This window comes from Thermobia domestica, chromosome 17 (assembly GCF_964235325.1).
Source record: "Thermobia domestica chromosome 17, izTheDome1.hap1.1, whole genome shotgun sequence".
NCBI lineage: Eukaryota > Metazoa > Arthropoda > Insecta > Zygentoma > Lepismatidae > Thermobia > Thermobia domestica.
Window position 1 is genome coordinate 52,247,421 of NC_137470.1, and position 26,557 is coordinate 52,273,977.

At 34.2% G+C, this 26,557-nt stretch overlaps 1 long non-coding RNA gene across 1 annotated transcript in view; it reads right to left on the reverse strand.

Moving 5' to 3' along the window:
* Positions 1–6,028: 6,028 nt before the first annotated feature.
* The window catches only part of LOC145674501 (uncharacterized), a 135,613-nt gene continuing 115,084 nt past the window's right edge, over positions 6,029–26,557 (reverse strand). Inside the window, exon 3 of the long non-coding RNA XR_014128956.1 lies at positions 6,029–6,675. This is a non-coding gene — a long non-coding RNA (uncharacterized LOC145674501). The remainder of the gene's footprint in view (positions 6,676–26,557) is intronic.

The window sequence follows — 26,557 nt, forward strand, 5'->3', positions numbered from 1 at the left end:
GTATGAATATACATTACATACACAGCAATATTCAGATTAACATATGATATTCATTGGATAAGATGCTCTGAACCAGAGAGATTCATCGCAGAATGGAGAAATATATCGTGCGTCATCTACTCACAATTTTACTTGCATGAAGACTTGACTCAGTGCTACCAACTGCTGTCAGTGCCGAGAAAAGCTACGTGTAAGTTGGGTTGCACGTTCTCACAACTGCAAATTACCTGGACCCCAAGTACTGGAATTAGAGCACTTATGGGGGAGATACTTTTGTCGTTCAGTGTACTAGCCACTGATACGAGCACCTAAGTTTAACATTTATGTTTTTTAACAAGGCTTGGAATTGTATAATTCAAAGTAATCCCAGCCTCCATTGTTATAATGATTAGCGCGTTTCTTTGTGCTGAACGTGCTCCCGGGTTCGATTCTTACTGAAAGGGAATAGTACTTTCACGCTCACTCACTTTAATTAATGATCCATTTAGACTAAACAACATAAATGTCAGAAGTTAAACTAGAAATTTCATTGGATATTTCAGGAATCACACTACCAAAGCACAAGGCAACCCGGAACAATTGCAAGAATATTTGCTATATCGATGTAAAATGAAATGAAATCTTTGAGTTTTACGTCCCACGGTTATGCCGGTTAGGCTAATATCGATGTAAATCTACGTATTTAATAGAAACAAGTATATTGTAACGAAACTATGTATAGTACTAGTACGTAAATACGTGGATATGCATTTCCATAATTCTCTCATTAATTGTATTACATAGTAATTGCGTCAAGATGCCAGTATGTAAGAATCTGAAACATATACTGTAGATAACTTACAGTAATAATTTTTCGACATAACAATGTGCTAATATAATTTTAAAAAATGGGAGCATATTTTTGAGTGAATTGTAAAAACACACTTTTATGCAATGAGAGACAAGCAAAAAGCAATTTCAGTAATCGTTAAATACTTCAATTAATAACTGTAACAGTTGTTATGTCATCTCTGTGGATTAGTGATAAGTGTTGTGGACGTGGTTCTAACCCTCTCCGAGTGTCATAAGCCTTCAGCCACTACTTTATCATTTTTACTATCACAAGTGTTCATTCCAAATAAGACCAAAATGTACGATTTTCAAGTTCTTGAATAATTAAAAAAGAAAAGATGTACAAATGAAGGACAAAATGTCCGAGGGCCATGTCAGAAAGAGTGTAAGTATTAAGAAAAACAACATAAAATGAAAGGAAAAAATATTGTTATTGATGTACAAGTATATTTTAACTATATTGTGCAGTTGCCCCTTGTCAGTCTGAAAGCTCAGATGAAGTGCTAATTAATTGTGTCAGTGGGGATGTCAGAGCTAACAAGTTGTGCAAAGAATTTTGTAAACAATGAATTTGGTAGAGTATAAGGTACAGGATCTGATCTGGGTTGCATACCAAAAAAATCGAACAAATACAAAAGAAACAGATTTTGATGTCAAAGGGGTTGAAGAGGGTGAGAAGGGAATAACTTTTAGGATTGGTTAATCTACTCGCACTTACTTGCAAATGTCGGTGTTTCCTTCTGGACGATTCTTCCAGTGGGTTGATGTCCGTCCATCTTATCTCCCTGGTCTACTGGGCGTCCAAGTAGTCGTGAATTCCGGGCCAGCGAAACCCAGACAGGAAAACTAGCGTTGCGAAGATAGCAAATTCAATCAAAATCGAAATTGCACTTTAGCGAACTATCCATTCTAGTCGACAGCTATAACGTTAGCTAAGACAAAGTGCTCTTTAGGCTAGAACAAGGTATATTTCTCGTAAGCTCGGAATTGTAGCTCACAGTCCTACATGTTGACTCGCCTCCATTCTAAGCCGGTCTACCTCTTTCAAATGTATCTCGAAGGTTTTTGTTTGATGTCCCTCCCGGGTTAAAATCTTGGTTCGCTGACTGTTTCTTCAGTCTCGATGAAAAGTGTGTACTCATAGATTAAGCAAAGGTGAAATGATGACAGGAGTGCTGACAGGGAAACAATTTGTCGTTTTTATTGATTAAGAAATTACATGTGTTGAAGGAATTAAAAGGCAGCAAGAAAACTTCCTTGTATTAAAAGTAAATGAATTTAGAAAAACAATCAAAAAGTGATTCAACATTAAATAAACGATTATGCTTTTCACTGCATAGAATTTTAAAATAAAGTGTCGCAAAGTCCGAAATAAAATGTTTCATTATGTGTCAAAATACACATATCTTCACAATATTTTGACGTAGTCGCGATGAATCTCCAAATATTTCTTGTAGTGTGGCACAAGCTTCCGTGTAATCACTGTGTAAAATTCTACTGCCTGATAATGCAACCAGTTCGAAGTTGTATCTAGAGCACCTCATTGTCGTTGAAATGCTTCGTTGCAGGCCGCTTTTTCAGGTGAAGGGAAAAAAGGAAATAACTGAAGGAAAAGTCGTGGCTATTATAGGGATGATTGAATAATTCCCATCGATTTTTTTGAATTATCTTAACAGTATGACTAGCTGTGTGTAGGATCATGGATCAGTTGTCATGTATCGGATAAATTCCAGATATTAGCATTTCTCTTCATCGATTTTGTATAGTACCCCAGATTAATCAATGTGTGACAATATATATCTGCTGTAATTGTTCTTTCTGGTTCCAAGATTTCCACAACAATCACATTGTTTTGGTCACAGAACACAGATGCTATGATTTTTAGAACTGGTAGTGTTTGTTAGAATTTCTTCCCTTAAGGAGAACCAGAGTGCCGTCATTCCATTGACTGCTGATTCGGTCACGAAGCGAGAAAATATGTCTTCCTCATCCTCCCCATAATGGCTCAAACAATAATGTCAAATTGTCATTCTCCACTCTCTCTGAGTATCTGTCAGCATCTTTGGCACTCACATTACACACAGTTTGCGGTAATCCAGCTTGTCAGTCACAATTCGATGAGCTTCTTTCGCATACACTTCTGGAAAGTTTGGGGACTTCAGTTATTGCAACAGCTGATTAGATCGCACGCTCTTTTTAACGCGTTCCACCGCACTGTCCTTCTAAACTATATGACTTCCGCTACACTCATCGTCATAAAGATTTGAATGTCCTTCCTAAAACTCTCCGCACTGTTGTCTGAACTTCCCTTTCCTCATTACTCTCGTTCTGTAAATGGCATACAATTACCGGTGAATGTCAGGTGCATTCTGTCTTTTGTAGTTCAGAATTCGTATGACAAATCTTACGAGATTACATAATCGTATGAGATACCGTGTCGAACGCTTTTGAAAAGTCATAAAATCTAACTTTAGTAAAGTATTTACTTTCTAAACTGTCTAAAAGATCTTTAACTAAAGAAGTTGTTGCTATAATTGTACCTAATCCTTCTCTATACCCAAATTGGGAGCTACTAAACAATGAATTACTCTCAAAATGTTTAACTGTTTGATCATTGAGTAATATATCAACAACCTTGGCTACTACAGGGATTATAGATATAGGTCTATAGTTGTCACATTCTGAATTATTGCCCTTTTTGTGTACTGGAATTACTTTAACATATTTTAACATATCAGGAAATATCGACTCTAATATGCAACTGTTGACAATGTGTGTTAAAGGTTCAGCAATAAAATGTATGTCACTTTTAAGTATAATAGAATTAAGACCATATACATCACAGGTACTACTATTTTTCATCTTCAAAATTACTTTTTCAACGTCCTTAACAGTTACTAATTCGAAGCTAAAAGTACAAGATGGTTGAGGAATAGAATTCAGATAATTATAAAAATTTCTACTAGGAGTTTTTGCCTTAATCTTCTTTACTATTTCATTTATTTCATTAATGAAAAAGTCATTCAAATCTGTAGCAGTAATTGAAGTAGGTTCATTTTCATTTTTCAGCAAGTGGTGGGATGCATAGAACCACATATGGAAAGAGAAAAAAGGTCGATCCAAGATTCGAAATCGTTCTTATTTGTGATACTTTTAATTATTTCACATAAAGAATCTGCTACGGATGAACGGGCGCTTCGTGGAACTCGACGAAGGATCGGAATATTGGTCTTGAAGTGACAAAGAAAATAGCCTAGTTCCGCTGATGATACTTGCGAATTGATATCCAGAAATTCATGTGATAATAAATTTGATAAATAGTTGACGAGGTGGTTTGATTTTGCGATAGTTCGTTTATTTTTGAATATATCACGATGACACTTGCCAATATGTCTTTGAGAAAATATTTATTGTAGTGTTGGCACTGCACTTCGTTTGATATGTCAGAAACTTCCTGTCTATAGCTAGACTTAAACACATGTGAATCACAGACACAGATGTTATTGGAGTCCACAGGCTCAGTCTCATTGTCATCTTCCTGATTAACGGTGGGTTCACCAGAAGAGTTGTCAATTCTAAAAGTCTCGACTATGTTCATAATAAATTGAATCTGCAGATATCGATATTATGTTAAAAATTTGAAATAAATTAAAACAAACTGACTTAATCTAAATACTAGCGAACGATACTGTCCTTTTCATTGTTGAGATCAACTGAAATAACGAAATAATTTAGTCCACAATAGAAATCTAAAAACTAATTTGATTAAGAGTATGTTGTCACTGAAACTTTCAACCACTGAACCGATTTAAATACGGGTTTCACCCCACTCATCTATCGATCACGATGAACGCTGTCACTGCACTCCGACACATCCACATGCAAATATTTCCTGTTTCTAGAAGAGTTCTTACAGAGAGACGTCTTAAAGTGCACACCAGTATACAACACTATACAGCAAAATCCATTGTAACATTATTCTTTTTAATGTAAGAACATCTGTTTATAAGAAAGGAAACTAGAAGTTTTTGTTTTTGTCATTTCAGGTTCTATTGTTATCACCTTAACGCTCTGACCTATACATATTGTACTTGTTCTTCGATTTTATATTATTATGAAATTATTTGTATCAATAAGTTAATACCAATTTAATTACCAACCCTGCCATCCCGTGCCATTCCCACATTATGTAACAACCCCGACTGCCAACAGAAGAAAAATAAATAATACAACTGTTTAATAAAATTTAAATTATAATAATATATGTATTACTTACCTCACTAATAAAGGTAATTTTAATTAAGTGTTTTAAAATACATAATGTTATTATCAAGTTGTAATTTATTATTTAGGCATATTAGGCATACACTTTATACCTCCATGTGCGGGGGCTGATGGTGGAAGACAGAACACCAACATTCACGCTTTTCACACCTGTACTTGAGCGTGGTGGGAAGAAAACTTATTTGTCCTATCAGGTTATGTGAAACGGATTATGCAATGAAACATTTATATTTTAACGGAGAAAATAAGACATATTAAATTACCCATTTAGGTGAAGCCAAGGCACCTTTTCCTAGTGATTTTAGATTATATTTAATATATTCGCCACTTAAAGTTATATTAATTACTGAAGAATGAAATCTCCGAATTTGGAAACAATGTAACGTGTTTCACATGCAAGTTTTTTTTTAAAACAGTTCTATAAATGTCCTTAATCCCACGTAGAACCAAGGATGGTTGATAGAATTTGATATACTTGTATATAAAAAAGTTGATATATTTGTATTAATCTTACGACTTATTATTGCGTAATGAAATATAATACGATGGAGCTATACGAAAAATTATCAATATGTAAAAGTCAGTGAAACATTTTGAATAGATAGAGAGACTGAACTGGAACCAGGGGCGGATCCAGGGTGGAGCGATCGGGGTGATCGCTCTCCCCAGAAGAGGAAACGTTCTTATTTTATATATAAATAAATGCCATCCCAGAGTTTGGAGCTCTTAAAAATATCTCTAAGTAGAAATATTACAACCCACCGCACCTCCCCCAGAAATCCGTCCTTGATCCGCCTCTGAGTGGAACATAGTGTGTTGGAAACGTACATTTTATCAACTTTTTTATTATTTATAACAAACAAGTTACTTATTTAATAAATGTATAAACTATTTAGTATTTGTACTTGTTTATTTCCTGAATGTTCATTTACATGTGCATAATATGGATATATATCCTACATAATGTTACAAACTGATATTTCACGAAATTAAACTTAAAAATAAAATTGAGAGGAAAGAAATCAATGTGGTTTGAGAATGGATTTAAAAGTGTTCAGTTAAAATATCAAGTATTTTCATAAGAACGAGAACCATAGCATGAAAAAACTGTTAAATATTGTTTGCACAAAAATAGACAAATGATTAATCATTCTCTTTCAATGAACATTCACTTTTAATTGCAATTTGAATTGTAATTTCTTTCAACACTCATTAGTTGGTGCCTTCTCGCTTGTTTCGCTTCTTATTTTCCCCATTTCATATCTTTCGTATCTCTCAGAGACTACAGAAATCACATAATTTCCTCCAATTCTATCGCACAAGCCAGACAGTAGTACCATCAGCAGAAACGCAAGACACATGAAGATGAATACGCCCTTATTAAGTATGTAACTATCGGTATAGACGATAGTTTCGTTATAACTAGTTTCGCTTCCGTTAACTATTGGCGAAGAGATATTGGTGTAGTTCATTGTGATGTCTATACTGGACAGATGTCAGACGTACCAGAAGATAATTACTCGTAGGCAGAAGGCAGTTTCTCCTTCAATTGTAGGTGATCTGCAATGGAGAAATAACGAAATTAGGAGAGCAGTGAAATTCTAAAGAAAATGCATTTTAATGAAAACTTAAATGAAACAGTGTTCCTGATAGAAGCTACCTGTAGCACTTTCACAGCTGGGTGTTTATTCGCTAGACGACTCTACAAACACTTTTTTTCAAATATGTCTTAAATCATTTTTGATATGAATTTAATGAACATAGGTTAAACATCGATTGTTATAAGCTCTCGACGTGACCATATGGGAGCTTAGTAGAGCTATATACATTTCCCATCATCGCATTCTGATTGTTTGAAACTCAATTAATAGTAGTGTCCTCAGCCATGTTATAATATACAGAAACTAATAAAAATGACAGTTGTGAAATAATTAATATAAAAGATTGGCAGGTAAATGAATGGTTATTGGAAATTATTCTTGAGTTTGGCTACAACGATATATTAACAAGTAGACGGAGTAATTTATTTTACAGTGAAAGTGGTGAATAAAAATGACAGATGTAATATTAAAAATACTTGAATTATAAATTTGACAGGTAAATGAATGATAATAAGCATGAAATTAATTCATTTCTGGCTTATAAATAATAGCATAAAACATTGAAAAAAATGGATATTAAAATCAACATCTACATAGGTAATATTTAACACTAAGCAATCGAGGAAAAGATCATATTTCTTATATAGCTATTCCATTAATTATTATAGCGACATTTCTAAAAATAGCTTTGGACTTCTAATTAATGTTTGAATAGCAGATGCTTATTCTAATGTTTTCTGGAAAATTCGACTTTAACTTCTTATAAAAGAAATAAATTACCCATTACGGAAAGGCTATGCCTTTAAATATGAATCATTTGTTTTGGGCAGACAGCTGACAGCACCCTGGGGTGAAAGTGGATTCCGTTCAAACAAAAAGATAATGTATGTCATTGAGAGACATAACATGGTAGAATTTTCTGGATGGTATGTAGATTGAGTATAAAAACCAATGTAAAATCCACGAACAGTGCATTGTATAACAATTCGTTAAAAAGTGCAATTACGTAGCTGGAAGAAGATATTGACTGCTGGTGTAACTTGCAGATAAGATTAAAAAAAGACGTAAATGCATAATATATTGCTTTACGTTTTTTCTGATTTTATGGAAACGTAATACTTGTTTATGTTTCTTTTTGTATGTGTATGGCATATTTCTGCTTTTGTACTATATTTTAACACAAATGGGACTTGACATTGTGATGATGCACATGAAATGCTTGTTAGCGTTGTGAATGCGGAAGGATTTTTTTTTAAACATAACATATTATTTCTTATGTTGTTTAACACACCACAGCACCTATGTGATACGGGACAGGGACCATTGGATTGTAGCAAAAATCTAACTTGAGTCTTCCACGCGAAGAGCTATATAGCTCAGCAAATATTAAGTGTATGTAACTATGAATTGAGTAAAAGTTTAGAACGACAGCGAAATGATACAGGACAGTGGACAGCGGATTCTACTGGGAATCCAACCCGAGGTCTGTCGCGTCGAAACTCATAAAAATCGGTGCACTTTAGCTGTATGTAACTATAACTTGTGTAAAGCTTAGATCGTCACCGATGTTATACATTACAGGTGGAATGTGACCCTCCTGGAAATCGAACCAGGGTCTCTAGGGCCGGGAGCCATATAACACTGTGTACTTTAGGTGTATGTGAGTATGAATTGCATTATATTTAGCACAGCATCGAGGCTATTGTAGATATGAACTTAATGTGGCGACGTGAGTTTTGCCAGCAATCGAACCAGAATTCTCCCACGCCGAACGCTTGTGGGCTAACCACATAATTGGTGGGCTTTAGGTGCATTTGACTATGAATTGTGTAAAATTTAATACAGCATCGGGACGATACGAGACATAGGGCACTTCAACCTACCATGTATCGAACCCGAGTTTTCAGGCACCGAAAGCTCATGGGCTAACCATACAGTTTAACAGAATTTGGATATATTTAACTATAAGCTGTGTAAAACTTTAGAGCGCCATCAAGATGATACGATAAAGGGGCCTCTGACTCACTGGAAATCCAACCCGGGGGCTTCAGCTCCGAAATCAGCACATTAAACATATATCAGGAGAAATTTGAGATTGGTTGCAGTTTTTATAGCAACATAAATTCCACGTGAACGTTGCACAAGAGATGTAGTAGTGATTAACATCTTTAAGGATTGAATGGAAAGTTGGATTAACACACAAACATAGACTTTATTGCTATATTTCATAATCCAGAAACATAACACGAAAGGTAACTAATTTTAATTCTGTTTTCATCTAGGTGGTGAAGCAATACGAAAGTGCTTTAAGCTACGAGAAAGTCGGAGACGAGTGGCGACTAGAAGTTACAAGGAAGCAAAGGAGGTTGTACAATAAACACAATCAAGAGAAAAAAAGAGCATTATGTAATTAAATAATAATAATAATAATAATAATAATAATAATAATAATAATAATAATAATAATAATAATAATAATAATAATAATAATATATTATTGTTATTGTTGTTGTTGTTATTATTATTATTATTATTATTATTATTATTATTATTATTAGTAGTAGTAGTAGTAGTAATAGTAGTGATTTGAAACTTTTATATTCGTTTTTGAGTTGCTTCTTTGAAAAGGAAAGCTTAAGGTTAAGATTACGTTCGTGGTCACTTTTTTTTTATGTATCTAGATATACTGATTGAACTTTTGTTGCCCTTTTAGAGGAATGGACTTGTATTATAACGAACAGTATTGAGGAGCACATATTTCAAGAAACATTAAGAGGCTTAAAAACTCCCATTCATCATCGAGAAACTTGGAAACAGGTTATTAAACTTCTAGCACCAGGGTACAAATGAACGTTAGAGATTTTAAATAATCTGCTTTCGCTATTGCACCATTATTTCAAAATCAATGAGCATGTTGTACTTAATACTGTGCGTTCAGTCACGGACATTATTAAATTATTTGATTTTTTTATTGTATCAAAGATATGTATCATGCGGCATACATGTTTTGTGCAATATATATCGTCGATTAAAGACATATACGACATTGATTATTCATTATTGTACGAAATAAACACCTGTCAAACTGTATATAATTTGAATGACCTCTATTGGAAATTGAAAATTCCGAAAGTAATGATGAAAATGATTTTACAGAGATGTTCTGGCAAAAGGTCAAAGAAATAAAAATGAGCGAATAGATCCTTTAAATAATGGTCATTATTCAGAGGATATTCGACAACAACCTCTCTAGAACCGTCAATGCGAGGTCAAGGTAGGTATGAAACGGAGTGTAATGATTTTGAAATTGTGAGGAAAAACGTGGAAGAATACTTCTGGCTTAATATGAATGGAGTGGAAGTTATTGGGAGGCCTACAGGACAGCATTGTATAATAAATCAAGTGGTATACATCAGATCCATGATTGAGTATATGTTTAACAGCGTCCTTCAGGATACACTGCAAGTGACTTCGTAGGGCTACGGATTAATTCCGATTGGAAAATAGTTGGTAAAGTGTTTACGTCATCATAAACAGCTAGACTTAAATGCGGTGGTATCGTGCCCAGTAACAAAGGCCGAGAAAAAAATATTTATATTGTATGAAAGATGGGATATGCTCATATATTTCCAACTCATTAAAATATTATATTTTATATGGGTAAGACTATTGAATGACTTTCGCGCCTGGAATAATTTATAGCACGTAGGGTTCAAATATATCAGGATATTTGTCTTACTGGACATTTTCGGTACAACCAGAAAACCAGTTTTTCTGGGACATTTCTGGTACTATCCAAAACTTTCCCTTAGACAGTGCGACATTGGGGGTACACACCGTGAAACATGTGCCAAAACATCAATTTTACCCCACGTTAGTCTAAATTAGAATGAATATAATAATAAAGAAGGTGAGTATGGAGATGAAACGGCCTAATATTATGTGATTCATTCTGATTGGCTTATTTTGGTAAGTTATGGATATATAAGAGGAGATCACGCTGGCCCCCTAATGGAAACTATCATAATAATCGAAACCTCTAAGAAGAAACCTTCACTTTTCATCGGGGTATTCAGTGCAGCCAGTATTGAAATGTGAAGAAAGGGAACATAGAAAACAAATAAAACTCGGAGGCTTTTTGATCTTCTGTCTACTACGAACAAGAGCAAGTAAGACGTATCAGGGATTTATTGTCAGTTTGGTGAATGCTAATATTAATGATTGAAATCTGAAATTAATCAAATTGGATTTCGAGCAAGCATCAATAACATCTCGGAGAACACTGTTCCCACAGGAAACGCACATTAGTGATTGTAATTGCCATTTTAATCAATGTTTCTGGACGAAGGTTAAGGAATTGGAACTTATAAATAACTATAAATCAGTTCCAGAGGTGAAGCTCTGCCTCAGAATGTGTTCTGCCCTACCATTATGTGTTACTGTTATGTGTTTATCTCTAATGTATTAACTGAACTCTATTATGGATCATGTAAATAGATTACTAATTCATTAAACATTGATTTTGACTTTGTGTCTTATACTTTCTCCGAGCTAGATCTGACCAAAAATCCTTAAATATGCTCATAACAATGGACAACTGTGTGCAAAATGAATGACTTGTGATAAATCAGGCAAGTTGCTCTTTAGATAATACCGCAATAATTTTTCCTAATTAGAAATATCTCAATATGTTCAAAGCGAAGAAAGAAGAATATTATATTTCAATTTCGAGTAAATACTGGCAAAAAATTATTGGAAAAGTGTTAATGAAACATCTAGCAGAAAACTAAAAATACAGATATTTCTAGAAGTTCCCTTTAAATATCATGGACAGGCGTTTGACCAATCACAGGTGAGGATATGTTTACATTTTTTCAGTTTTGACCAGTCACAAATGAGCATTTGTTTACATCTTTAGGATGTGTCTACCGTGTATTCTAGTAAATGTTTTTTTTTTTTTCACTCCTCTGTATAAGTGAACCTTATATTCGGGTTTACCTGTTCTTAGTGTTCTGAGAATGGTTTGTATGTACGTATGTAATTAAGGTGAGTTAATAATGATTTTATATTCTGAAAGATGTTTAGTCTCCTTTTAGTATGCAAAACGGCATCGAGTCCCCTGAAAAAGTCATGTTCTCCCCTAGAGCAACTTCCTGGCTGCACCAATGTTATAAAATTTATTCTTTGTATAGCAGTTGCTACTGTGTGCTTATCCTCTAGCTGAACATCCGAAAACATCCTCTCTTAACTTGGAGAATAAGAAGTTATACGAATAGTACCGCAAATGTCCCAGTACCATAAATGCCGATAGTCTAAGTACCGCAAATGAAGCAGTACCGCAAATGTGGATACCGCAATTGTTGCTGTTTCGAGTTAACCAACGCGAGATGAGATGTTCATATTTGAAACATTGTTATGCACGTGAAGAAAATGCAAAAGTTGCACGTTGAACACAATTGAACATAATGAACACGGTGGACACTTGTACAGCTTATATATTCATACTCGTAGTACCGGTATATGCAATATGTAATTTAGGTCTCTCCATGTTATTTTATGTCAGATTGTATTCCTACATATACATTTTTTTGTTTCCTCTCTTCTATATTATTTTCAATTTTTGCTTTGAAGTGTTTAGCTATTGTTTTACTTAAGTAGTATATTCTTTTTATGTGGTTCAATACTTTTCTTTTGTAATTGTTAATATTTTCTATGTATTGGTGCTTTTTTATATAATGTATGTACGTGGCTAAGTGCTCGGAGAATGCTGCAGAGCCTTAACGTCGTCACGTAAAAGAAGTCATAAATAAATAAATAAATAACTGAAATTTAGCAAGAGATTCTTGTTCCGACAATCATTTGAATTTAATAAAGTGATGAAATTCACATGTTGTTATTAGCGGCGCAAATCTGTCTTCAATATTGGAAAGGGGAGACAGGTAAGATCGTTCCCATAGGTTTTAGGCGATGTTCAAAATGTTTATGAAGTTGAAAACCATTGCTGTGGAGGATCAGGGGAGCAAATTTGTCTTCAACATTAGGAGGCGGGCAGACTAAAGTCCTAACATTCAACAAATGGTTTCCAAGAAAATTTCCATTATGCTGCATACCACTTTAGTACACTTCAGCTTAAGTATACACTTAATGTTTCTAACACACAACTTTCACTAATGATTTGTCCACAATTCTCACTACCACACTACAAGATTACTACTTCATTAGAAATAAGAAGGAAAGTCAATATTATAACACTAAAAATGTGTACACATACACCACATATACTACTATGAGCAAAATAAATGACGCGTCTCTTTATTTTGAAGTTTTTTGAAAATATCTCTGTTTTCTTTATATGTTCGAAATTTCGGAAGGTTTTCTCAGCAGGACAGGGTAATAACAGACACGCTTTTAATATTTGTGTTAGATATTACCTTAAAATAAATAAATTAGAAGCTGAAAACATTAAATTGACAGAAATCTCGAGAATTACCAACTGTGCTAAAGTGGGAAATTTTCAAGAACGCGAGGGAATTCTGCAGTTCAACACGAAGCAGCGACATCTATGTCGTAGAGAGATATGTGGATTAAGTCTACAAACGAAAATTTTAACGAAATGTTTCTAATATGTCTTATTACGTGCATTATCTGCAAACTCCAAATATATGAATATACCCAAGTATTAACGTAAATATAGAGCAAAAAGTGGAAATTGTCTATGCAAAAGGAGGAATTGGTAGCGCGACCGTAATGAAAACTCGTCTTTACTGTAGAACAGGCTCAGTTCACGTAAGAAAACAAATAGCTCAGTTAGTTAAAGCAACGAGTCTGTGTGCCGAAGGTAGTGGATTCGAGCCCACATGGAAGTGCCGTTGTCGATTTTATTGCTATGGTTATTTTATTTATTTTTTTTATGTGGGAAAGAATCAAATTGTAACATATGTGTAAAACTCATGACGATACCAAAAAAAAAGAAAAAAATATCGTTGTCGTACTTGCATTAGCGTCCCTAATTTTGTTTGCAAACAGTTTCGTAATTATTTCCCCTGTGCTCACTGCTCACTATACGTTATGCTCACTGGCGCATAACAAATGTTTCCCAGTAAATGCTAATTCAAATTTAGAGAATTTTATAAAGTTTCACAATATTTCTCACTAGATAGTCTTCTATCTACTCGTTTTGATATTTTGATAACAGATTTCCCTATTAAATGTTTAATTTTCCCTAGATGTTTAATTACGGAAAAGTTTTACAATGTATTTTTACTGAATTGAAATTGTTTTGAATTTACCACATGAGATAAGTAGATCGAAGGAGGAAAACTCAAGTAATTGATATTCTACGTAAAAGCAACCTCTTGTAGAATGATGATACTTCTTACCTCCAGCACATAATCTTTACGCTAGAGAGTCAGACAGAAAAAATCCTGTTTTTTTCTCCCTATGGCCACCCATCTTAAACCTCTACATACCATTGTTCGTCTCACAAAATTTCGGTGCTCCAAAAATATGCATATAATAATAATAATAATAATAATAATAATAATAATAATAATAATAATAATAATAATAATAATAATAATAATAATAATAATAATCCTGAATATGCCATTTTTACATAATGTAAGGATATCTTGGTTTCTTAGTTTAAATCTTAGATATCTTAGTTTAAAATGCTTTCTTTAGTAATTATTTGAGCAACCATGTAGGAGGGGGTACGACGTTTTATTTTACCCTTCTCATTTCAGTACCCTTGCAACAGAAAGTAATTTCTGATAAGCAGAGCAGACAAAATGAATAAGAAATATATTTACAGCATCCTCTCCCCTTTCATGATTGAAATATCAAATAGCTTTTTTATTCTACCAAAGATGGCCCTGTGCGTTTAGGGGTAGGTAACTAAAGAAACACCTAATATATAGCTCCCCTTGATTGTAATATTACCGCTTCTTTATTTGTACGAGGGAGCTCCTACACAATCAAGGGTGACAAAAAGAAGTGGCGGATCCAGCACGAACTCCTGGGGGGCGGGGAAGTGAAAGATTATTTTGATGATATGAAGCTGTCACAAATTGCCACTTACTAAACTAAACATAATAGTGGGGTGAACCGGAACCCAGTAAGTTTAAATTGATGTAAATGTTTAATTTTTGGCTTCATATTAAAGTTTTGGTTTCAAATGAGAATTTCAGTCCAAGTGGACAATGATCAAATCTCGTGGGGCTCTTCAGTGTAGGCTAATACGGCGCCCTTATGAGAAAAGGCAAAAATATTAAAATGTTTATAACTTTCGAATTTTTCGTCTATTTTAAAGAAATGTTTGTCTTCGTATGAAAGTATTGGTTCCAAATGACAATTTTAGTCCGAGTGGACAATGATCAAATCTCGGAGGGCTCTTCGGTGTAGGGGTTTTGGCTTCTTTATGGGACAAGATTCACGTAGTTGATATTGCAAAATTGTTTTGTATACATGAGTGGAAACTGGCACCATTTGGTTAATTTTACCTCTTATATTTTGCAGATTCAAATTCCAAGCAATAGTTACTTCTCAAAGCTAAAATAAGGCACTTACTAGTTTCATTAAAATAAAATGTCTTTTATGACAAGTTGTAATGGAGCAGACGAACGAACAGGCACCAAAACAATGGTTGAGTCGGACGGTTGAAACTCGTTAAGCTCGCTTCAATTATTATTAGTAGCATTATTATTACTATTATTATTATTATTATTATTATTATTATTATTATTATTATTATTATTATTATTAATAATAATAATAATAATAATAGAGCATTCACCTTTGGTGCATGGGGTCCGTGGCTCGATTCCACTTCGCGCCAAGTGAAATTTGAGGTCGACAAATACCGTGACATAGGTTTTCTTAAGATTTCCCATTTTCCTCCCACTTTCTTCATTTCACCATTTCATTCATCATCATTCTCCCTTAGCGTAGGTGCATAATCGTGCAACGCTAAACTAGATATTCCATTTAATTTTAATTTCAATAATAATAATAATAAACAATTAATTCAACTGAACGAACTGTAATTTATGTTGACGGCAATTATCATAAATATGAAACCATTATAAAAACAATGCTTTGAGTAGAAAGATAATCCTTTCCAAGTGTTAGCGAATGCGCCTGAGATAAGACATGTCTCAAGAAAGAGGCGAGACACGCTTTGTGACATTCAAAATAAGACGTGACAAATGTTTAGGACACGAGATAGCTTTTAAAATGTCTCGTCTTGTCTGGAATGTCTCGAAAACAAAAGTCTAAGTTTTAAAATTATTTTCCAAGATCTATTCTTTCAGAAGTAGCTCTCTGCCTTAAATTAAATACGGCATTTGTGATTTAAAAAAAAGATAAGCAATGCCTAAAGTTAAAAGTTAACTTTTCGAAAATAAGCTTCATTAAGGGTGAACCTGAAAGATGTCCACAAACTTCGGGAGATGATTCGTGACATCAAAAGGAGACAAATGGTCCTCTTGCGGTTTTCGAATTCAGCTTCGTTGCCGAGATACAGGGTTGCCAACTGGTCGTGTTTGAGAAACTCACTGGAAATAAATTCAACTCCAAGAATAAACTACTACTCATATATTTTTCAGGTCAATTGACTTATACCATGTTGCAAGGTTAAATATTTATTTATGAAGTGCGTACAAAATTTGCCAGTGTCTCTTCTGAGAAAATCGTCGAGAAAAAGTCACCTCTAAGAATAAACTAACCCTCGTAAATTTTTCTAAGAGAAATATCTAATACTGTAATATAGGGTTGTTAATTAAATATTGATTAATGAAAAATAAACAAAATTGTTAAAACAATTTTGGAGAAAATAGCTTTTTTCGATTTTCGGCTGTTAGTAAACCACACTTATTTAGGCGGTAGGAAAAACATGGAAAATCTCGTGTGGGAATACTATGTAAACCCTAAGTTTAAAATTTGGTGTAGATATGTTGAACGGTATGGCCTCTAGGCGAGTGCACAGAAAAGTGTACCAAACGGACGGACCGGAAGGACGGGTATCGAAAAATCACATTATCGGTATGTAGGCGCCATGAAGTATGTAAATCCGTTGAAATCTGAATTTGGTATACTAGTTTCACAATCACCATATTTTCTTCTCTCTTTTGTCGCTCGAAAAAGAAAATCCTGAGTTTACCACAAAAACCTAGGGAGTTTACCAAAAAGTTTTCAATTCACCCCTAAGTATAAACTACCCCTTGTAGATTTTTCTCAGATAAATGCCTTATACCACAAAGTAGGGTTGCTAATTAAATATTGATTTAAAAAAAAAAGAAAGAAAACAAGATCTTAGAGCCAGTTATGAGAAAATATATTTTTTTCTATTTTCATTGTACAAGAAACTACCCTTGTTTTGGGAGTAGGAGGGAAATAAAAGAAACTATAGGAAGTACTATGAAAATCTTAAACTAAAATTTGGTGCAGATAAGTTGAACGGTATGGCCTCTAGGCGAGTGCACAGAAAAGTGTAGCGAACTTTTTCGGTATTAGGGGCTATAATACGTGTAAATTCGTTGAAATCTCAAATTTGTTTTTTTTTTCGATCACCATACTTTCTTCTATCATTTGTCACTTCAAAGTAAAAGGAACCCAGAACTACAGATTAGAGACACCTACTTTTACACATAGACAGTTATTGATTTAAAAATGTTTTAGTTTGTGTCATTTCACCGTCATTTCACTTCCAATTGAAAGGTTTTACAATGACTAACGGCATACGAATGACGAGACGGAAGTTTTGAGGAAGTAAATGCATTCAGAAGTCTAGACTGCATTACGCCTATCAGCCTGTTTTTACTTCTGCAATTGTTGACAGCTGTAATTTCGTCCAAACGCTACATGAAATAATTCTTGGTTGACGTCATTGTGTTACTATTTTAGTATTGTTCTCTTCAGACTTGGTTGAAGTTTTGTCTTAACGGTTATACATTTTTGCTTTCTTATTTCATCGTTCACATAAGAATAAAATGTTGTGATGAGTGGATAGATTAGAACCTACGAACATTGTGTTTTCATTCTTCCAACACTTTACCAATGGACCAAGTTTTGTCTTCACGTTAAAGCACGGTTACAGGATTTATTACGATTTAAATAAAATGGCTGGCTGTTAGAGTTTCCTGCTCACATATTTCGATAAAAAGAGCATTGCTTCGTAAGTACGTAGAGCAATGTTTAGATAAACATTTTAGGAGTGTGCATTTTGGTGTATATAATAATTTCATGCCAGGTAAAAGCTAGATAAGTTTTGATAAAATGTTTCATGTGTAGTTCTCAATAATAGGCTTGCTGTTTGGAGTGAAGTTCCAAGGTTCAGCATTGACTAGCAGTTTTTGCTATTAATATCCCTTATAACAATATTGGCAGTGGACAAAATTAGCCCTTGTCGAAGCTTTTTACTCCTATTTTAGTTATTTTACTTTATTATTTAACGAATATATTGAAAATTGTCAGCAGGCACGTATGCAGTAATTTATTTCGGGAGGGGTCCGACTTCAATATTAAGATAAATTATAATAGCATTTTAAAAGATAATTCCCAAAATTAGGCTAAATTTACAGAAAAGTTGGGATTTCAGATGTGGGTCCGGACCTCCTGGACCCACCCCTAAATGCGTCCTTGTTTGTCAGCAACGTTTCCTCATTTTGAAACCCTTAAAAACTTCGGATATAAAAAGGGAAACGAGTTATTTTCGATAAAATATCACTTCAAGTAGACGCGATAGTTTTATTGCACATGGTGATACCCCACGTTCACAACGGCAAGAATTTCTTCCCTTTGGTTCTCTGTGAAGTGCTCTATAGAAAGGTTAGGTTTGTAAAATATTACTCCTACGAACAATCGTGATTTGCAGATAGGAATACTGAACAGTACTCCACAGAAATGCATGCTGAACTTTCGTTTATAGCTACCCTTTGGTGATTTGCCCTCAAGGTCAATCGAGTGGTAATTCAGTTCCGTCTCTGTTCTTAAGCCATGTTCGTATTACTTCGAACAGTTTTGATATTGAAAAACATGCCTTCTTTCATGTAAGAAATCGAAACTCAGTTGATCAGAACAACTAGTCTGTACGCATTAGGTTGTTAGTTCGAGCCCAGTACGAGTATGGGTTTTTATTACTATTATTTTTATCTTTTTTAAGTGAGGAAAAATCAAATTGTGACATCGCGATATCAGATGTATTTGGTTAGATACCTTTGTCTTAGCTAAACTTTAAACATCAGTAACCGTCGAAATTATTTCACTAACCGATCAGTCACTGAACATTTCAAACACGTTAAACCAGTGGCATAACATGAAGGTTAACCTCTCCTCCGCAGTCCTTAGTTATACATCCGTACTTTCAGAGGCGGACCAAAGGCCGGGCGACTGCCCGGGGCGCCAAAGAGCCTCAAAAAGTAAATTTTATAATGTGTTTTCTACTGACTTTTTTGGTTTATATTCTTGTAAAGTAGTGGCAATTACATAACCATGGAAGAGGAGAGTTTCATAGTACTAAGGGGGCTGTATCGAAAAATGGAGATATGACATGTAGAATAAAGAGTGGTGGGGGAGTAAGTATTGTTTGTTTGTTTGCTTGAGTTTAGCGTTCCACGGTTATGCTCTAATGGCCAAAGGAGATGTGGATACTAATTGTAGTGGAATCCGAACCACTTTTATCGTTGAACAGTAATACACCGAGAATTGGACCCGGTACCACAGAAGGCAGTCTAATGTTATACATTATGTACGGGTGTCATATTCAGGAATAATAATAATAATAATAATAATAATAATAATAATAATAATAATAATAATAATAATAATAATAATAATAATAATAAATGAATGAATGTCTTTGGAGAGCCGAAATTATGTGACACGAATCATTACATGTAGAGCTTTAAGATAAGTGGTCAGAGGGGAGTAAAAAAACAGGATTTTTCTCTGTCTGACTCTCTAACGTATAGATTATGTGCTGAAGGTAAGAAGAATAATCATTCTACAATAGGTTGCTTTTACGTAGAATATCAGTTACTTCAGTTCTCCTCCTTCGGGCTACTTATCTCATGTGGTAAATTCAAAACAACTTCAATTTAAGACAAATACATTGTAAAACTTTTCCGTAATTAAACATCTAGGGAAAATTAAACATTTAATAGCGAAATCGGTTATCAAAGTGTCCAAAAAAGAGATAGAAGACTTTCAAGTGAGAAACATTGTGAAACTTTATAAAATTCTCCAAATTAGAATTAACATTTACTGGGAAACATTCGTTATGCAGCAGTGAGCATGTAGTTAGCAGTGAGCACAGGGGAAATAATTACGAAACTGTTTCCAAACAAAAATTAGACACACTAATACAAGTACGACAACGACACTTTTTCTTTTTTGGTATCGTCATGAGTTTTACACATATGATACAATTTGATTCTTTCCCACATAAAAAATAAATAAAATAACCATAGTAATAAAAATGATAACACCACTTCCATGGGATTCTAACCCACTACCTTCGAAATACAAACTAGCTGCTTTAACTGACTGCGCTATTTACTTTCTTACATGACTTGACCTTGCTTCACAGTAAAGACGATTTTTCATTAGGATTGTGCTACCAATTCGTCTTTTTCCATAGGTAATTTCCACTATTTGCTCTATCTATACGTTAATACTTAGCATAGATTCATATATTTGGAGTTCTCTGATAATGCATGCAATAAGACATATTAGAAATATTTCGTTAAAATTTTCGTTTGTAGATCTAATCCACGTCTCTCTCAATGACAGATGTCGCTGCTTCGTGTTGAACTGCGGAATTCCCTCGCGTTCTTGAAAATTTCCCACTTTAGCAGAGTTGGTAATTCTCGAAATTTCTGTCGATTTAATGTTTTTTTGCTTCTAATTTATTTATTTTAAGGTAATATCTAACACAAATATTATAAACGGGTTTGTTATTACCCTGTTCTACTGGGGAAACGTTCCAAAATTTCGAACATATAAAGAAAACAGAGATATTTTCAAAAAAACTTCAAAATGAAGAGACGCGTCATTTATTTTGCTCATAGCAGTACATATATTTCCCATCGTCTTTCTCCAGTAATATTTTCACTAAAATAGGTCTATGTTCAAAGATCCATACAACATCTCGAAAACGTTCCATAAAGTTCCACATCATCACAAACGGATGTCCGTGCTTTCTCGTATATATTGACAATAATTCTTCACAAATCTCAAGTGTTGGTATTGTATCTATCACGTTTCGTTCAAGATATTCCGTACTCCAAATGGTACACGCAATGCAAATACTTATGCTGTCCGGTTCTCACTATGCTATACTGTCTTGAATGCAATTCAACGCTACCCGGGTTCGATTACCGGCGGGAGCTCATGTGGTTCGGATTCTAGATCAGTCAGTAGATCCACGTCTCATATAGCCTCGCTGCTGTACGTGACGTTAAACTCAAAATCAACTGAATTCAACGCTCTCAGTTCCACTGTACCCTCACAATGCCAATTCAAAAGTTTTTCGAGTTCCGAGTTCGGCATTGGGGAATTCCTCACTGTTGGTGACGGTGTTGGCCGATATTCTTCCATTTCATGGTTCGTACGGTCTTCCTTTTCTTCCCTCAATAAATCTAGTGATGGATAATATCTGTTTCCAGTGGAGAAAAATGCGGCCACACCTCCGGCAAAGATAAATTATCTTCCCCCGGTTAAGAATCCAATGGTTCCAATTTAGTCGGGGAAAGCTCTGTTCCCATTGGTGGAGGTTGCGTGTTTACACCGGCAGGTGTAAATTCTCTGACCGCGGTGAAGATGAAGTGTCTGTGAAATCAAAAATTAAAGTGATATATCTCGTACTTAAATCCAAAAGTTTCAGTGAGTCAACAATATTAAAGAAATCAATCAAACTCGGTCTATAAAACCTTTCCGCAAACGGTGGACAAACAATGTGAGCCTCGGTGTGCCTGGGTTTCCTTGGGGTTCTCCCGTTTCCTCCCGCTTTCTTCATCCCACTATTTCATTCATTTCTCATCATTACCGTCTCCTTTAGCCTAACCGGCATAACAGTGGGACGTAAAGCTAAAATATTTCATTTCATTTCATTTCCACAATAATCCAGCAGCCAGTAACACTTCCGTATGCAAGTTATTGCAGGAAGAAAATTATTGTTGAATTGGTTAATTGGATGCATACGAATGATAAATATCTTGGGTAGACAATCCTCAGCCCCCACACTTTTCCAGGAATGACGTCATTCAATATGGCTACCTGATAACTATGATATGGGTTAAAATATCCAAATGGAACGTCCTAGAGACCTAAAAATGAAGTAAATCTACCAGAATTTGCTCTCTATCATGACTTGTTATCCATACACATATGTAGATTAGTATAGTACATATAGATTAATACAGTGTGTCTGTAAAGTCATGGTGCACTTTTGATCGGTCATAGAAAAGCAACAAAAGAAGATAGAAATGTGAAATCTAAATCAAATAAAGGAAAGCTATCCAAGTTTACGTAGTGTGATGTACAAGTGTGTGCGCATACATGTGATGACGCAACACCACGAAATGCGGAGCAGTGGAGCAGCCCACGCCAAAGCCAGTCGAGATGTGGAGGTTACAGAGGAAATTTCAGTATGTTTTGTGGCTTGCAAAATTCGAATCCGTGACCAAAGTGCAACATGAATATCGTGGCGTATGAAATGGCGTGGGATATGGTGGTGGCCCTTGGTAGCCCTTCGATTATTATGGTAGTTTCCATTAGGAGGCAAGCGTGATCTCCTCTTATATATCCATAACTTGCCTAAATCAGTCAATCAGAATGAATCGCATATTAGGCCGTTCCATCTCCATAATCACCTTCTTTATTATTATTATTATTATTATTATTATTATTATTATTATTATTATTATTATTATTATTATTATTATTATTATTATTATTATTATTAGGTTAGCTTTTGTTACCGAATCTAAAAAGCAATACTCGAGTGATGTAGATACAAGACATAACCAAAGTGGTCTAAGTTGTCGCAGCAGCAACTAATTTAACAATAAATTGAGTCTCGTCTCATATAGCCTCGCTGTGGAAAGGAACGTTAAACTCAAAATCAACTACATAATAAAATTGTATTTGTCTTAAACAGAACAAACATATATGTATAACAGAAACATTCTGTAAAACATTCAAAACCCCTTTTTAAAGAGGTTTGGTGTAAGGGTTTCCACCAAAAATGGGTTCTAGGAACCAAAGTAGGCTATTTTTGGCATTATTAAATTTGATCAGTTGCTAGATTCCCTAATGAAATGTTGGTGTTACTTGTTCTTCCTGAAATAGATGCAAAGAGAAATGATTTTAGATCTTTCGACCTAAAATCCTGCGTGTGGAAATAAAATAATTAGCTATAAACAAATCGTGAAACAGAAGCTGGTTCTTCAAACCACTCTCTGGTCTCGTTGTTAGTTTAGTCAGTTTGTAATGACAATCTTATAACAATAGTGCGTCAAACTTGTGTTGAATTCTTCAAGATTTAAAGTTCTTAACATATTTGAGATTATATCAAGAAATGCATTCAAGATGTATATTTCAAGGTGAAGTATCCCTATCTATTCAAGAAACTTGTTTCAACTTACAAGGGCTAATATTTTTGCTAACTTCCAATATTTTGCACTTGATTACAGTTTATTTTATCATTAACCATTGCTTAATTTATTATACAATTTCTTATAATGTTTGTAACATTATCTATGATATTTTCAAGTATAAATGTATTCATTTTTTCATTTATTTATGTAACGAAATGTAATGGCATATGACATTTCGGTGTATGTTCTCTGTTTTGTTTAGAACTAAAGGCGAGTGTTTTATATCTAAAGATAAACACAATATTTTAGCTATATTAAGCTCAAGAAATAAAAATGATAGAAATAAATGAAAGAAATGTACTGACAACACACGAAATAACTCAAATCCATCTCCTTGATTTTAGTTGTTTATTGACTGGAAATGAAGAGGGTTCAATTTAGTTTTCAGACGTAAACTATCTATAGTTTTTATTAATAGCAAAATCTAGAACGGGTTTATGCTTGTAATATTCTACTGAGTCTTCTTCGCTTGACAATAATAGATAAATAGAGCATCGTAGAATGTCGAATCGCAGCTACTTCGTTTGTCCTACTTGATGAAAAAAAAACACACACTAAAACAAGGGGCGATGAAGATTCGACTTATAATGTGGGTAAGAGTCGTGCATGGGTACAATAATCTACGTAATAACATAGTAGAACTAATGTACTATGTAAATATATGGATAGTAGTCGTACATGTGCATAAACGTAGTTTTTCTTCATTTTATTAAGTTTTACGAGACTCCTGTACTGTTATGTGAATTGCAAACAGAAAGATAATATATTTATCGATTTAATTAGGGATGCAGCCTATAAAACATTTAATTAAATCGCGAGGTGGTAGAAAGGTGCGCATAGCAATTTCATTCTCATAGTAAGGGACAAAATATAGTATCCCGCGAAAAACATGAATTTTCTTTTGTGATAGATAATACTGTTTAAACTAGAATAATAAAATCAAATATAGAATCTATTCCATGGACTCTAAATCCATATCACAAAGCCATTACTGTATTTCATTGTTTTTGCACTATACCGATAGAAGGTTGAAACCGAAAATTACTTATATTAACCAATTCCGGTTTGAACAGAGGGCTAAAGACGGGTATAACATCTATTTTAGAGACACTGAGACGATAGCAGAAAAATGCTTCTTTAATTTTTTACCGTGTTTGTGCTATAGCGATGAACCTTGAAACCGGAAATAGTTAATTTTTGCCACTTCCGGTTTGACTAGAGAGTCAGTGGATGAGAAAATACATTCTTGGAACGCGGAACCGTTTTAAAAAATATTTCTATCTGTTAAGGTTTTTGTTCTATGGCAATAAAAGTTGATATCTCAAATGACTAATGTGAACAACTTACACTTTGAATAGAAGATAAACGGAGTAGATGGAATCTATACTTCGGACGCTTAATCGATTGCATCAAGAAGCATGTTAATCACGTTGCTCGTTTTTGCTCTTCGGAAATCAGTATTGAAATCAGAAGTATTCGTAAAATTGGATCACCTGCATTCTTTGTAGTTTTGTGTATGGTCAAATGCTCTGATACCCTGAAACGTTTGCAAGAAACTGCTTTTCGCTATATGTTACCGTTTTTGTCCTTTGGCAATAAAACGTTGAAATCTGAAATGATTAATTTGAACAACTCCCAATTAGAATAGAGTTCACACAGGGGGTGGAACCTGTATCAAACGCAAAAAAATCATCTGGATAGCATTTACCGTTTTTGCTATGATAGTTTGGAAGTGTAATGATTCCAAGTTCACCTGCTTATTGCCTTATGCAGGTACACATTAAACCTTAAAATGCATTTCTGGGGTCAAATTGACCCCTCAGGTATCCTTTTTTGTTGTGTGTGTATTTTGAGTGTATGATTTTTTGAAAATCCTACTGGTTCTTTCTGACATCTTTCAGTAGGGTCTTCTGTATTATTTTTATTTTTGCTTAGTAATTTTATCTATAATAACGATGTAAGAATGTAGTTAGTATATTACGTATTTTCATTTAGGGTGTTAATTTGACCATTTCTTCAATTTTGTTCTTCGTTGGTGGAATTTTGTACAAGATTTCATATTTGAATTATGATAGTTACTACACCGTAATTTTTAACCACAATAATAATAAGAAGAAAAGCGAAAGAAAAATGGGAAGATGAAGTCTAAGAAAAAGGACTGATCATTCTCTAATTGCTGGGAGATTTTTATTACGTCAGATAACTGATGTCTACGGAATGCGTCTAGTCTGATACGTTATTGTTGTGTGCTCGAGTGAAAGATGAGTGGTCTCAAAAATGAAGAAATTTTGCAGGAACTTATTTTAGAGGAAAACAGGAATAAAATTGTACGCGGATATGGGTGTCAAGTTTGAAACCCCTGTACACACACACAAAAAAAAAAAAAAAAGAGTTCAACTATTGCATAACTTTTGCAATGTATATCAAAGTTCGCAAATATAGCAATTTGTATAAAAGCTTGATAATAAATTTATATTTCTTGAAAGTATAAGCGAGATTTAATATTTATGAAATTTATGTACAGCACTCACTCATTGTTAATACAAAGATGGTTCCCTTGTACGGGTGTACCTAAATGGACATAATTAAGAAAATATAACGCGAAAATGTAGAAAATGCAGAACAAAAGTCCTAAATGAATCTAAAGGTTATGGGAACAGGAGTTACAAAATCTTTCTCCCATTCTTGTAAGATAAACCAAATCAAATTTATAGAACTTGAAATTTGATAATGTAGTGCGTAAACTAAAATCAAAATACTCAAACATATGACGATAGAATTAATGAAATAATTGAGCTAACTAATGAAATGAAATAAAATTGAGCTAACTAACTAACTAAACTAACTCTATGGCCTATGGAACCCTTAGGTTCAATGCCGCGTTCACAAAAGCTCTCCACAGACTTCTACCCTTAGCTAACTGCATCCAGTTTCTACTTACTATTCCAATCTTTGCGAGATCCATCTTAATATTGTCCTCCCCTCTGCGCCTAGGTCTTCCTGATGGTCGTTTTCCGATTGGTCTTCCAGTCAAGACTTTGAAAGCGTTTCTACTTTCTTCCATTCTAGCTACATGACCCGCCCACCTAAGCCTCCTAAACTTGATGACCCTAACAATGTTCGGTAAACCATATACCTTATGTAGTTCCTCGTTATGAAGTTTCCGCCATTCCCCGTTCCCGTTCC